The sequence below is a fragment of the Leptidea sinapis genome, chromosome 33 (assembly GCF_905404315.1).
Source record: "Leptidea sinapis chromosome 33, ilLepSina1.1, whole genome shotgun sequence".
NCBI classification, from domain to species: domain Eukaryota; kingdom Metazoa; phylum Arthropoda; class Insecta; order Lepidoptera; family Pieridae; genus Leptidea; species Leptidea sinapis.
Genome location: NC_066297.1, coordinates 1,868,550 through 1,884,471, shown reverse-complemented (window position 1 = coordinate 1,884,471; position 15,922 = coordinate 1,868,550). Strand labels below are relative to the sequence as shown.

The window sequence follows — 15,922 nt, the reverse complement described above, 5'->3', positions numbered from 1 at the left end:
GTCTTATATGGCCAATTTAGGATTGTGTTCGGCAGTAAATTGTTGACTCCAGTACATTTATAGAAGTTCTCGTGACCGACATCAATTGTGCAGGATGTAGGTACTGTTTAGCAATTGACAATCAAATCTTCGTGTTGGGGCTTCTATCAGATGATAAATCTTTATATATATTATGGAATAGGAGGACAATCGAGCGTATGGGTCACCTGGTGTTAAGTGATCACCGCCGCCCACATTCTCTTGCAACACCAGAGGAATCACAAGAGCGTTTGTACGTTTGTGTACGCGCTTTTTTTGAAGGTACCCATGTCGTATCGTCCCTATATATCTTATTCTTTTTTTCTTTATGAAAATAAGGAACGAGACGAGCAGGACGTTCAGCTGATGGTAATTGATACGCCCTACCCATTACAATGCAGTGCCGCTCAGGATTCTTGAAAAACCCAAAAAATCTGAGCAACACCACAATTGCGCTCGTCACCCTGAGACTTAAGATGTTATGTCTCATTTGCCCAGTAATTTCACTAGCTACGGCGCCCTCCAGACCGAAACACAGTAATGTTTACACATTACTGCTTCACGGCAGAAATAGGCGCCGTTGTAATACCCATAATCTAGCTGGCTTCCTGTGCAAAGGAGCCTCCCACTATATATCTTATATATCTATATCTTCTAGAATAAAACTATAAAGATTAAATATCTACTAGGCTCCATAGAATTGCTAAGTATTTTAAAGTGGATTGATTTATATATAATAATATCTTGAAACGAGCAATTCTTGTATATATATAAAATCTGAATATCGGAAATGGCTCCAACGAAATTAATGAAATTTAGTATACAGGTAGTTTCGGGGGCGAGAAATCCATCTAGCTAGGTTTCAATTAAAAAAAATGTAGTTTTATCCGTGTTTTAATGAGAAACTGCTACAATAACACAGTTGGCACATTGGGTGATCTGGAACGCAAAAGACCCCGGTTCGAATCCAGATGTCCTATTAGTTATTTTTTTGTACAAGTTTTGTACATTTTTAAAAATCCGAGCAAGGCTCGGTGGTCCGGATATTTTTATAATAAACTCCCAAATGATATTAGAATATTAAGAAATGTTTTTTTTATGAAAATACGGGATGACACGAGCAGGACGTTCAGATAATGGTTATTGATACGCTCTGCCCATTACGATGCAGTGCCACTCAGGATTCTTGAAAAGCCTTGAAAGTTCCGTGTGAGCGCTGTTTCCAACTGAGCCAACTTGGCTCAGTTGGAAGAGCGCTCGCACGGAACGCGAGTAGTCGCGGGTTCGAGTCCCGCAACGTTCATAAAATTTTGCTTTCAGTTTTTTTTGGGTGATTAAATGTGTCAGTAATCATTAATTACCATAAATCCTAAAATAATTTACACGTCTAGATAGAGCCTGTTGCTTTTAGGCATCGCATGAAAACAGGTCAGGTTTATTACTTTAGAGTGCACGACAGCTACGTCTTACACTCGCGATACGTCACTTTGTTTTAGTGTGTATGCATTGCTGAAAATAGAAGCTAACAGTTCACCACAATTTTTTTGACTTGATCACTGCTGTCACAGTCTTTGTTTTATGACAGTAAGGGACGTGACGAGCAGGGCAGTAATTGACACGCCCTGCCATAATAATGCAGTGCCGCTCAGGATTCTTAAGAAACCGAAAACTTCTTAACGACACTACAATAATTGCGCTCGACACCCGTCACCTTGAGACATAAGATGTTAAGTTATATAAGCGTAAATCATTAGTTACTCTTTTGACACACGAACATATAGCTATAATTTATTATATTATATAAATATATTATAAAATGTTAATTTGTACATGAAAAGTGCGAAATAAATGATTTGTATATGACTAATTTGCGGACCTGTCATTCGCAGTAGTATGAATAGATTAGGTGAGAATATTTTCTAGTTTAAGAAAATACTACAAATTATCTGTTAAATTTAGTTTTAACTTCAAACACTGCTATCCTGCAACTAAAACGTTAAAAAAAATTACACAGATATCATATAAAAAAAAACTACATTTTTCAAAATTATCCTAAGATTAAGGATTGGTCTCCGCTGCGCTCCAATCAGATAACGCATGTATATCCGCAAAGTGCGGCAACTAATACTACGCTCAAGTCAACTCGACCCAGTTAACGTGCCACATGTTCTGTTTAACTTTGCTAATAATTGAAACTTAAATGCCGGATTGTGTAGTAAAACTTTGTAAAAATAATACTACAAGAAATAAGAAAGACACTGGGATTACATATCATCAGTAAGTATTTTGTATTTTATTAATTTCAATGTAAAATAACACGAAGCGTATCTTATAAAAATTTTATTATGCCATTGAGTGTCAAGATGCCACGCACAAGCATCTAATAGTTGCCGTAATAAAAAAGCAGGTGGAGCGCAGCAGAGACCAATCCTTAATCTAAGGTTTAGTATTTGAAAAGTTTGCAAAGAAAAAACATTTACAAAAACTGTATTTTTTCAAATGATTACTTATCAAGTAATAGCTTATCAAGTGTTTACTAAATAGCTGTTATCAAATTGTTAGTTTTTGTAGAGTTATTTTTAAAATGAGCATTTGTCAATCGTTTTTTGTAAAATATACCGTTCCTATTAAGTAGTTCTAATAATACCTTAAATAACAATAAACAAGTTTCCAACATATTATGGATTTTATTAAATATTTTATGGACACACTATTGTCTGGCCAGTAGTGCTATACGGTAGTGAGGCTTGGTCTTTGAAAGCTGACACCCAGAAACGTCTCGAAGCCTACAGAATGCTCCTCCATGCTTTAGCTGGACACAGAAAGCCTCGAACGTGGGAGTACTTCAGCGCATCCCCAGAAGCTGGGAGTTACTGCAAACTGTCAAGAAGAGAAAAGTTGAATATTTGGGCCACGTCTTGAGACACGATAGATACCAAGTGTTCCAACTCATAATTATGGGCAAAGAAGAATGCAAACGACTCGCTGTAAGAAGAAAACAGTCCTGGTTGCGTTACATCCGGGATCGGACGAAGATCGGCAGCGAAGGAACACTATTTTGCTTGGCGCAAGACCGCGAAAAATTTGCTAAGCTGACGGCCAACATCCAGTAGGTGGAGAGGCACATTAAGAAGAAGACACTGTTTTCACGATTTAGCCAATCGTGGATGACAAAAGCTTTTTTTTATGAAAAAAAGGGACGAGACGAGCAGGACGTTCAACTGATGGTAATTGATGCAATCAGCGCATTACAATGCAGTGCCACTCAAGATTATTGAAAAACCCAAAAATTCTCACGCAATTCTCACTACAACTGTCACGTCTCATTTCCCCAATAATTTCACTAGCTCCGGCGCCCTTCAGATCTAAAAACAGTAATGCTTACATATTACTGCTTCACGGCAGAAATAGGTGCCGTTGTGGTACCCATAATCTAGCCGGCATCCGGTGCAAAGGAGTCTCCCACTGGTAATCCCATTTTATGAAATGCGACCACCTCATGAAATTCTCGAGCACTTCATGAAATGATTTCGCTACGACAAATGCAACTCAAACAAAAGGGCCGCTTCCATAGTGACCACTGTGTGCTGGCGTTACAAGAAAATTCCTTGAATTATCACTGAATTGTTGATGAGCGCCACAGACCCAGATTGTAATAACAATATTTGAGTTTATAGCTCTTCGGATCACTCCTTATGATAGATACGATAGAACATGCACAATAAAAGACTTACTATGAAATATTCCTTAATTTACTAATGCTATCATGTGTCCTTATGAACCTAAAGTAGGATTGAAAGTTACAAGAATACCTTAAGCGATGCTCAGGACAATTAAGCCAATGTTCGGATGATGAAGAGTCAATAAGAAAAACATATCATATACTCACTGGCCACTATGAAACTAAGATTTGTACAATAAAAAAATCAATATTAATATTTTTTTAGACTAGCTTTAAAACGATTACTGGTATTTTGCAGTAAACAATACTGCTGTTTAACATAACGTGTTTAGATAAATATTTAAATAACTCATTAAATATACTAAAACTTGTTTGAGTCCATGCAATAAAAACCTATTTGAATAAGGCTTATTAAACATTACAAAATATTTGTAAATTTTAAATATTTTTTTTAAATTCACCGAATACATGATAATAGTGAAGCGATACCTGGTTCTGGCAATGTTCCTACAATATTATAATTTATTTAATAAATATTATAAATTCAAGCTGTAAAGTATGATGCATCCAATGTCCCTACTATACAATGAGATTAAGGCACTGTGCAACGTGGCCGAGTTTTGGCAAAGTCTCTACTATGATAAGATTAAGGCACTGGTAAACATGGCCAAGTTTTGGCAACATCCCTACTATATAAGATTAAGGCACTGTGAAACGTGGCCGAGTTTTGGCAAAGTCTCTACTATGATAAGATTAAGGCACTGGTAAACATGGCCAAGTTTTGGCAACATCCCTACTATATAAGATTAAGGCACTGTGAAACGTGGCCGAGTTTTGGCTTAGTCTCTACTATGATAAGATTAAGGCACTGTGAAACATGGCATAGTTTCGCAACATCCCTACTATATAAGTTTAAGGCACTGTGAAACGTGACCGAGTTTTGGCAGTCTCTACTATATGATAAGATTGAAGCACTGTGAAACGTGGCCCGTTCTATTTAGTATAAACCTAAAACGAAGAGCAAAGAACGCCTTATCTCGCAGAGCCACTATATTATAGGCAGCGTCGTGACAGAGTACTTCTATATATTTACACTCAGATTATCCCTCATTTATTTATCACGACTTTGTACAGTTTGATATTCAACAAAATCTCTCTAAGCCTAGAACCGTCAGGTCAAATAATAATGTTAATTTAACCAACAAATCGTTTTCACATTTATTACAATTAAAAACAATACTTTATATGATTACGTAAAATTAATACTATCATTACGGGTATGTGTACCAAGAATACTGGTAGCATTTCGGCATTAGATAGGCTGGTCCGTTGACCGAAATAGCTGCCAGCGCTTGGGTTTCCAGTAGCCTTATTGAGGCACGAAGATAGTATTTTGTACATTCTACGCACACGGTACAAACATGTATGACTCACTGAGACCGACAAATTAGCATCGCTTGTTGCACAAAAATTTTGACAGTTGACAACCATCATGTTCACGAAGCATCCTTACACGTAAACAATGAATTCAAGCTGTAAAGGATGATGCATCCAATATAATATAGTTTATATGTACACAGTTAATTCTTTATTTAAAAAATAATTTATATTATTATAACACGACTCATATATTGGAAGCAGCATCTGACAAACTAATTTGCTATGTATATTACAGCCATTGTAAATATTCTATTTGATTGAGAGTGGCCGTTGAGTTTCTTGTATGTTCTTATCACGAGCTCAACTATTTACAAACATATGGTAAATTCAGTAATTTAAAAGAAATATTTATATTGATGATTCAAACTAAGCCTATTTGAATATAATTTATTTGACTTGCCGTCTTGGGCAGTCGAAGCAGCAGCCCCAGCACTAACTGATACAACTTGGAAATGAGAAGGAGCCAGTGTTGACGCGAATGGGTTCCCACACAACAATCAGTTTTATTAACACGCATTTTAATCTGTATAACAGTATATTGTTTTTTTATGGAAAAGGAGGACAGACAAGCGTACGGGTCACCTGGTGTTAAGTGATCAGCGGCGCCCACAATCTCTTGCGACACCACAGGAATCACAGAAGCGTTGCCGGCATTTAAGGTAGGTGTACGCGCTTTTTTTGAAGGTACCCATGTCGTATCGTCCCGGAAACAGCACACAAGGAAGTACATTCCACAGCTTTGTATTACGTGGAAGAAAGCTCCTTGAAAACCGCACCGTGGAGGATCCAGATGTTTAAAGTATCCCGTTATTTCCTCTGGTGTTACAGACTACAGAGAGTGTAGGCAGTGTTGATTTCTCACAATCAGAAGACCCGTATGAGTTTTCCTCCAAACACTTAAAGATATTTAGGTAAGTAATCCAAGATACTCATCAAAACAACCCGTGCTAATATATTCTTCATCGTGTCATCAGACTTAAATAAGCACCAGAATACCCAGCGAGCATAAGGCATTAGCATTAATTAACATAACATTGTACCTTGCGGATTCACCCACGAATAGTTATATAGAGATGATCAATATTTTTGTAGAGCCTTAAATGTATTTACGTACTACTAACCAGTCTAGCAAAACTCTTTACAAAAAAGCGATTTACTCGATTTTATGAAACGTGCTGTCATTGATAGATTGACAGCCGAAATCCACTAGGTTTTAGGCAACTTAGAACGTAGTGTTTAAATTCTCTTTGGCAACTGTTTGCTTTCAAATTTAGCCGGATTATACTTCCTCGCCAATCGCCATACTGCAATTACTACTGTGTTAATCTTGTGTCACACCATCACATCTTTCATACTAAACTAAATTTCATTTTTTTACTAAGGCAATCCCGCCTCTTATAACGTAGTATTTATATCCCCTTTGCAACTAACCATAACTCTAGCGTACACAACAACAAGACTTATAAAAATCTGCATCAAAGGCTTGCTGATGAGTGTAAACTCATTCTAGAAAGTCTTGCCTTATTCCTGGCTGTTACCTATATACAGAAAGAACTATTCGAATCAGATTTGTAGATTCAAAGATTAGTTCCTAACTATTTAGTTCCATACTAAAAGTGCAGATTAATTGCTAGCTATTAAATGAAATTAATGATTGTTAAACGACGAATAAATGATTCCTTCGCAATTTCTACAAAACTGCAATGTTTACTGTCTTCTAAATGCTTACGAGTACTTAATATCAGTGGTGTAATCTTTTCAGCTACAAAATACAAAGTACGTTAATAATCTAGTAAATATTTTGATAAACGCCAGACATGAACAATTTGGAATGATCGTCTTACAGTAATTAATTGAAGTCTGATTATTATCTTCGCCGTTTATCGCTTAATCGACTCCGCTTCACTCTGTTATATGTTGCTCTGTTGGGCTTTTAAGAAGCCCTTTTGAATTGTATACGATCTCTACATTTCCATTTGGCTATTGCGATTACTATAATTATGTAAATTTTTCATTTTATAATTCCTATATCATTATCATCATCATCAGCCGGAAGACATGGCCCAAATGATTGCGAAACTGAAGTGGCAGTGGGCTGGGCACAAAGTTCGATGGACAGATGGCCGTTAGGGCTGTAAAGTCCTCGAATGGTGACCACCTACCGGAAGACGCAGTGTTGGTAGGCCCCCCACAAGATGGACCGACGATCGCCGGAATACGTTGGACAAATCGTCGTGGAAATCTTTGGAGGAGGCCTGTATCCTGTAGTGGACGTTTTCCGGCTGATAGGATGATGATGATTTTTTGGATAAATGAATTACTTTGAAATAAAGTGACATAAAATTGTAGGGCATGGTCGTCGAGACGGAGAAAAATGAAGTAAGTACACAAAGATAATCTACCCTTTAAAGTCAAAGTCAAGAATACTTTATCGGCATAAAAACAACACTTTATACATAATATATGTATTAAAAATAATGCAATCTACTAAAATAACATAAGGTTGAACCAAAAAATTTATAATAAAAAGTAACAACTATAATACTATTCAATTCCATATTGTAATAAGCCTTCGACATGATTCTGCGTTTAATAAATGATTTAAATTTATTTATTTATAATTCAGATACACTTTTGGGTAATTTATTGTAAAATTTAATACAAAAATTAAATTACAGAGGGCAGTTTAATTAAGCTTGTATTTGAATGGGACACAAAACGTAGTGATTATATTCTCTTTGTGGGACACGTGACGAAATCCCAAAAAAAAATGATAGTGCAAATGGTGGGAAACCCAAAACTGTAACGGGCAAAGACCCTGGACTAGAACAGCCAGAGATAGAGCCGAATGGAAAAGTATTTGTCAAAGAGATGTGGCTGCAGATTTAACAATATAACAACATCAATTAATTTTAATTTAATTATAATATTGTATCTCAATAAAAGCTTATATAATTGTTATAATTATACGATTAATGCCAATGGAAGAACCCGGCAAGTATATCAGCTGTGGAAAATAGAGGTCAATAAATACAGATTACAGACTTGATTTAATGCTTTGTAGATAAATTAATTACAACTTATTTCTCAGTATATAATGGCACTACTAAAATAAAAAATATAGTAATGATTTAACTAGAGTGGTATAGTAGTTTAAAGTTAATTATTTACTACTTAATAGTCAAGAAACAAAGTGAATTAGTTTCTCTTCACCTAATGTTTATCATAGTGTTTTCTTTGATTTACTGATTTAAATTAAACTAAAAAAATATTTAAATTAAAAGGCACCCAAATTAAAATAGAGAAGACAGTCTAAAATCATTAAATTAAAACTCACAACTACACTTACTAAAAGAGAAGAGGACACTGTCAGTAAATTTTGCCAAAAACCATCTGTCTGTAACAAATACAACCTCCGAGGCAATAAATGGCGCTAAACTTCATAATGACAATTTCCTATGAAAAATACTATATTTACTCATTTCATCTGCCATCCTATTACCTAGTATTTATATCCTCTTTGCAGTCCCCCTGAAAACGAAATCTAGAAAGGTCTTGAAACGTTAACTATAAACGGTTAACTAATATAATAATAAAAATGTAACTTTTACGCAAAAATCTAATGTAAGACCACAGTAACAATTACACGCGTTTTAAAAAAAACCTTAAAAAGCTAGATAATATAGCTGTTGATATCACTGTTTTTGTTGAAATAACGTTACATGTCAAAAAAATTTACTCGTGTACATGTCATGACCTTTGAATATTACTTTGCATTACTGTACATAAATTGTAATTAAAATAATTAGTAAAATTTGGACAGTATGAACAGTTACATATGAACTATTGTTGTCAAGTGCGGGTAACACTTTTCGGCCTCAGTTAAATATATATGATGGTCTAGCATCAAGGAGACCACTATTTCTGTGAGAGGCACATGTGCGGATATTTATATATATATATATAATTTTTATATAATACCATAACAATTATTAAAATTATTTATACAAACCGGTTTGAGTATGTGATAGCTGCGTTATAAGCTTGTAAATTACTAGTTAGCATAGATAACGGGATTTTGAAAATAATAAAAAATTGGAATTGAAGATTATCTCATGTCCTATTCCAGTTCCGGTTCCCGTTTTCGCTCCCGTTCCTAACATATAATATGAATCTTATTTCGAGGAACATTGCTATTGCAAACTAAACCTACTACTGGTATAAGAGATATGAGTTTCTTGCTACTTCTTCTCATTAGCTCAACCCTTTACGAAGTAGCGGGAGATTTAATTAGATTTTTTTTTTGACATTCATAAGTGTCGTTTCCGTGACCTACGTGAATAAACTGATTTTGATATAGCTATAGCTCATCGACGTAAATTCCAATTTTTGACAAATCCCGTTGGAACCATGGATTTTTCTGGGATAAAAAGCCTATGTCCTTTCCCAAGGTCTAGTCTGTCGCTGTACCAAATTTCATCAAAATCGGTTCAGTAGCTCCGGCGTAACATTCACATTTATAATACCTATTAGTAGGGAAGTAGGGATTGGTTTGATACCTACTATAAGTATATGTATTACTTGTAAATTTTGTTTGTAATTTTTTTTTAACAACTCGATTATCAAAAATAATTGTAATAACGTTTTTACTTGAAATAAAAAGTAACGATTAACGTGCGTGTAATTTTAACAATAAAATGTTCAAAAACGTTTTTTGAGAATTTTGTGTAACCGTTTTAAACTTAGAAAATCGCTGCATAGTTATGAAGCTAGATTAAGGCGAAGAGTAAGCAGAAAATACGCAAACATGATGTTTTTAGACAAGCTTTGTGGTGAAAGTATAGCATTTCGAGCTATGAACATTACTTAATCCTGTTACACATATCCTTAAGTCTTATTTGTAGGTTGCTAATGCTTGCTATTGGTTATAGTTAACACTGCCGAGCCTTTTTTAACTACCACTTTTCTTTGAAGTTAAACAAGTTTTTGGCATGGCGTGACTAATTTTTTTGGTACTTCTCTCAGAAAAGTAATTCTTATAGCTTGTACTTTTTTGTGTAGGTTCATTTATTCAGATTAGTAGTGAATAACGAGGATTGCAAGCATATAAACTGTTTTCCACGCAAGAATTTTGAAAATATTGGCTTTGTTACATAGATGGCGGGCCGGCAGCCGTGAACTCATATCGCTCAAGGTCGCTGGCATTTAGTGTCGCCTTAAAATAGTTTTTTTAGTTTTCGACGCCTAGTTTTAGACACTCTCCGCCTGTTAGAGAGCTAGCTTATTGAAGTTATACTTCTTTTGGCGCGATGGAGAAAAATTATGAGAGTGAATTTTTACGATGCGCGCGTACACCAACACCTGAATTCTACATCGTGAAGTTAGTTCTAGGTTTCATGAAAATCGATATCTATGTTCAAGTTGTATATTCTAGTATTTTTATATTTAGAACACGTGTTTCTTAACAGTACAATTAAATAGTTTGAATAAATACATATTATTTTGGTGTTTTTATTAAGTCAATTTCATATACGGCGGTGATAGTATTTACTAATAATTTATTAGTATATCTATATATATATATATTGAATATTAGTGATAAAACTGATTTGAATAAATTTTCAGTGCATTTATAGATTTGAGGTTAATCGTATGTATAATTTATTTACATCGTTAATTAAAAATTATTACATTATTATCTAAAAAATATTTTTTTTTCGTTTTGTTTTATTTCTGGAATATTAACAAATTTTATGTATAAATAAAAAAAAATAATAAATTTTCTATACTTGTTTATATTAACCTTAAATGCTTACCCCCAATGGTCCGCTAACTTAAAACAGCCGCTAAGGAGTGTTTTTTCTCATTCTGACTTATGTCAATAGAAGAAGACAGAGTGAGAATTAGAAATGCTTTAAGTTAGCAGACTATTATGAATAAGGGGGTGAGTGTTTATACTATCTTTGATCTATTTCTTAAAATTTGATTTATTTTTCCATACACCAAAGAGGTATAACTTCTAACGCGTGTACATAAGTACACACACTCTTTTTTTATATATTATTACTTCATATATATGTTTTTTGAAATTTGTATCAGTTTTGCCTTATTGTATGTTATACTTATAATATTAAGGATATAGTTTAAGTTTGTGTGTTTTAAATTTATTTATATTTTTTTTATTAGTTAACAAGTTTACATGTATTTGCCTAAGTCGTGATAGTAACATAAAATTATTTATTGTATTATATAACTCTACATTTATTTAAGTTAAATAGCACGCCATCATAAGTGTTTCCATTTAATTGACGTATATCTTAATCGTGGATTACTTAAACTAGAGTTATTTTGTAATTATTAATACATGTATGTTGTATGGGAACCAATGAATAAATAAATATGCTGGTATATTAACATAATTTAAATCGCCTGTGACCATATTAAACTAAGCAAAGTCAGCTAAGCCTCGGGATAAATAATAAAAGTTAACATTCCTTTTCTTTCATGTTCATTTATGAACCTACGAATTGTATTCAAATTCAAATATTTTTATTCAAAATAGGATTTAAAATCACTTATTGAACGTCAAAAACTTCCACCCATTCAAAAGAGACTGCCTCAGACCTGAGAAGAATGGGCGCAAGAAACTCAGCGGGCTTTTTTTTTTAATATAAATAGATTAATAAATTTAACAAAATAGGTTTATAATTAGTAAAAATAATATCAATACAGCTTTTAGAGGTGCTGGTTACTCTAGTAGGTTCTAAGAAAATATTTGAAAAATTATATGATTTAAACAAAGATTTGAATCTAATACTTGTGGTGGATTTTTCTAATAAGTTAATATTAAAGTCACATATATTTCTTAGATTCTGATAATTTTGATAGAACCTATCAGAATCTAAGATATTAAAATATAAAAGATACTAAGATCTAAAATAGTATAGTTAAGTATTTTATTGAGATTTTTTAATATGAAAATGGGATGAGTATCCGAGTAGGTATATAATATCTTATTTCACCCCGTGAAAATGTGTTTTCGATTTTGGAATTCATATACCAGTGGGAGGCTCCTTTGCACAGGATGCCGGCTAGATTATGGGTGCGCCCATTTCTGCCGTGAAGCAATAATGTGTAAGCATTATTGTGTTTCGGTCTGAAGGGCGCCGTAGCTAGTGAAATAACTGGGAGAATGAGATTTAACATCTTTTGTATTAATGTGACGAGCGCAATTGTGGTGCCGCTCAGAATTTTTTTGGTTTTTCAAGAATCCTGAGCGGCACTGCATTGTAATGGGCAGGGTGTATCAATTACCAGCCAACTCGTCTCGTCCCTTTTTGTCATAAAAAATAATAGTATTGATATGTAAGTTTATTCGTCGCTCTATAAGGCAACAATCTTGAGATTCCTGCTGTTACAAGAGAGTATGCTGAGTTTGTCCTCCTCTTACATAAAAAAATGTATGTTTTCGTAAAAAAGATAAAATCGATGATAAATATTAATAAGGGCGTAAAATAATGTTGGAGAGAAGCATATATCTCTAATATAAAATTCTCGTGTCGCGGTGTTTGTTACCAAACTCCCCCGAAACGGCTTGATCGATTTGTATGAAATTTTGTGTGCATATCGGGTAGGTTTGACAATCAACAATTTTTTTCATTATTTTACAAGGCACCACAACGTTCGTTGGGTCAGCTAGTTTTAATATAAAGGAGTCAAAAGTTTGTTCGTAATTGTCCCGCACTAACGTTCTCTAAAAATTTGCCTAGGCACGTGTCAATAAAATTTTTCAAAATGAGATTGCTACAGCCGCTAAAATTTGTTTAAATAAACCTGGCATCAGTAAATATATTTTCATTTTATTTTAACTGTAATCGATTTGAAAAAAAAATAACACTGGAATTATCTTGTAAATTATTTAATCTGAGGTTATATCAATAATAATCTATTATCTATGGATTATAGAATTCCAAATAAAAATCGAATAAGCCGGTAAGAGAAGGATTTAATTATGAACTATTCCCCCTTTTTATGTTTTACAAACAGGATCGAAAATTCCAAACCATTAAAAGTAATTTGCGCAACAAAACCTTCTACATACTATGATATTTTTTCAAAACTTGGAATACGTTTGAATACGAAAAGGCAGTGTTTTATAATCACACTAGCCATTTTATTAGACCAATATTACAGTCAGCGTAAGAAAAGATAATAAATATTTGCACAGATTCAAAATAAGAACATTGAAATTTAAAATCTACGAATAAAAAACACAAAATCAAGAATTCTTGTCAGCCCGGCTAAATGAATACACAGATACCATAATATTCAAATATTTTGACAGCTTTAAAAGAAAAAATACTCACGCGCTATTTCGCTTGAAAACACAGATTCAAAATAACACCAAGGTCGAATTGATAATACAAAAATATACGCGACGAACTTGCTTAGTTTCGTCCGATACTGCGAAAGTATGTCGAACGACTGGCCGCTGCTGGAGTCATCACACTCGTGAAGTCGTGAACGATAATAACAAATTATTGGCGTGTTTGTTCGAACGTTTGGAGGCATGTGGAGGCTTGTCGCCACGCCTCTCTGGGAGCGATTGTGGATGGACTGTGTTAAGGAATGTTCTAGAACGATTTGTTTTTATTTTTACCTCATATGGGTAAGAACTAGTTTGGTAACTAGCTTTAGTACCCGGTATTTTGATAAGATATTTGTATCCTTGATCTGTGATATTCATGTGACATTACTAGCCGATCTGAAACGTAACGTGCGATTAAAAACTTTGAAAAGATGCTGTTTATCCACTCAATATGGCGTAACGCAAGACATGTTACGTTCCCGTGTACTTTTTTGTAAACCTTCGTATTCTGTTTTTTTTCTTTTTTGAGTGTTTTCGAATCTATCTGTACCAAACTATACTTATAATAATCGCGTTCGTCCTATTTATATGTTCAAAGAGAAATAGCACTTTCGAAAACCAGAAATCGAATGAGGCGTGTGGATTTTGTCTTTGAGTCGATCGACTTACTCGGTATGCAAGGGGAGATTTCTGTATAGAATAGCAATATTTATTTACCACATGGAGTAACAATGGTATTGAAATGAAATGAAATTATTTTATTCGCACAAAACCATATCAACAGTCGTCCGTGTGGACGTTTTAAAGCAACGATAATTCTATGCCTGCATACTTAAATAATTTATACGTGTAGAATCTAGATAGTCTCTTGCTGTTTGTTAGACAACCGATAAAAACAGGCCAGGAATAATAGTTTAGTGTGCGTGACAAGCTACGTCTTACACTCGCGATTTGTATGACACTTTGTGTTAGGGTGTGTGAAATACTTAAAATATAGATTAGTTCTAAACTGGGGAGGGTAGAGGCAAGGAGAAACATCTGTGTATATGAAAAAGTGTCCGTCAAAATGCATTAAATTACGGTGGCGCTACAGTCGCATCAGAGTAAATCATAAAAGAAGCGCCAAATTTTAAATAATACTAATCACTCTGGTTTCAGGTTTTCTCATACTAACTCTTTAAGGTTATATTTACTAAATTATTTTGTACAAAGTAAGTCGTTGAAATTTTCTACTACTCTTAACTACTTTATTCGACAATTATATAAATTTTTTTAACTCGGCATACTTCAATTTGTTTACAATTGCTACATTCACCATACTTCATCCCATACCCAGTGCGTACACCAGCGCCATTGTGGAAGCTTTTTGAACTGTTATTTACTACAAAAGCTGGACACTTTTTAACTTTTCTCCATTAAGAGATGATTCTCCTTGCCTCTACCCGCCATATTCTAGTCTATTTTTAGACGTTTTCATAGTCTATCGTATCTACATAGGTAGAAATGATCAAAAAATTTTTACCTCCTATGAGTAAGAACTAGTTTGGTAACTAGGTTTAGCATCCGGCATTTTAATTAGATATATTTTGTATCCTTGATCTGTGATATTCAAGTGATGTTACAAACCGATTTATAAGGTAACGCACTATTCAAAACTTTGGAATGATGCCGTTTATGAGGTTCCGTATAGAATAGTAATTTTTATTGAAGTGAAAACTTCTCTAGCCGCGTTGGACAATTTTTAGTAGGGGAAAAATCTTATAGGTTCGCGTTACCGACTTGCTCATGACTGGCGCACGCGATAAATTAATAATTAAAAATATAAATAGTAAGACACTTTTTGGATGGGTGAAACATCGTGAGTTCGCGTCATCGAAATGCTTATAGCAGTATATCTGTAGCTACACAGTATTCTGTAACATTAGTTCTGTGTATATCTTAATAGTTAAATTGAATGGATTTAGTGAACAGTTCTATATGCATATACTGTGTATCCTTGAAAGAGTTTTTTTGTTTGATTAATATTCTCCAATTATCCGTGATGAATTTTATAATACGGCTTAGTATATCATAGAAGTTTCAAGATTGTTCAAATAGAACAGAACCGAAATAAATAAAGTCGAACCCTGAATACTATCATCCCACTTCTGAATCCTCTGTCTGCAAAAGATGTGTCATGTGTTCTAAAACTACCATAACTTTTTACCGGATAACAATATTTCACATAATGGGGGGACAAATACAATATTATTTTGTATTTTAATCGTAGTATTATCTACGCTTGCTATCTTACTACTGCTATCTCACCGGAAGGTCATAAATACCTTTGTGGTAGGACCTTGGGGGGACTCAACGAACTCTTTAAAGGCATTTTGTATTGCTTCATTGATATTGTATTGGCATGTATGAAATTG

General features: G+C 34.0%; 1 protein-coding gene across 1 annotated transcript in view; it reads right to left on the bottom strand.

Annotated features, from left to right (window-relative positions):
- LOC126974776 (hexokinase HKDC1-like) overlaps positions 1–13,667 on the bottom strand; it is a 60,642-nt gene extending 46,975 nt beyond the window's left edge. Inside the window, exon 1 of the mRNA XM_050822447.1 lies at positions 13,507–13,667. The gene's annotated coding sequence lies outside the window, so the exon portion shown is untranslated. The remainder of the gene's footprint in view (positions 1–13,506) is intronic.
- Positions 13,668–15,922: the final 2,255 nt, after the last annotated feature.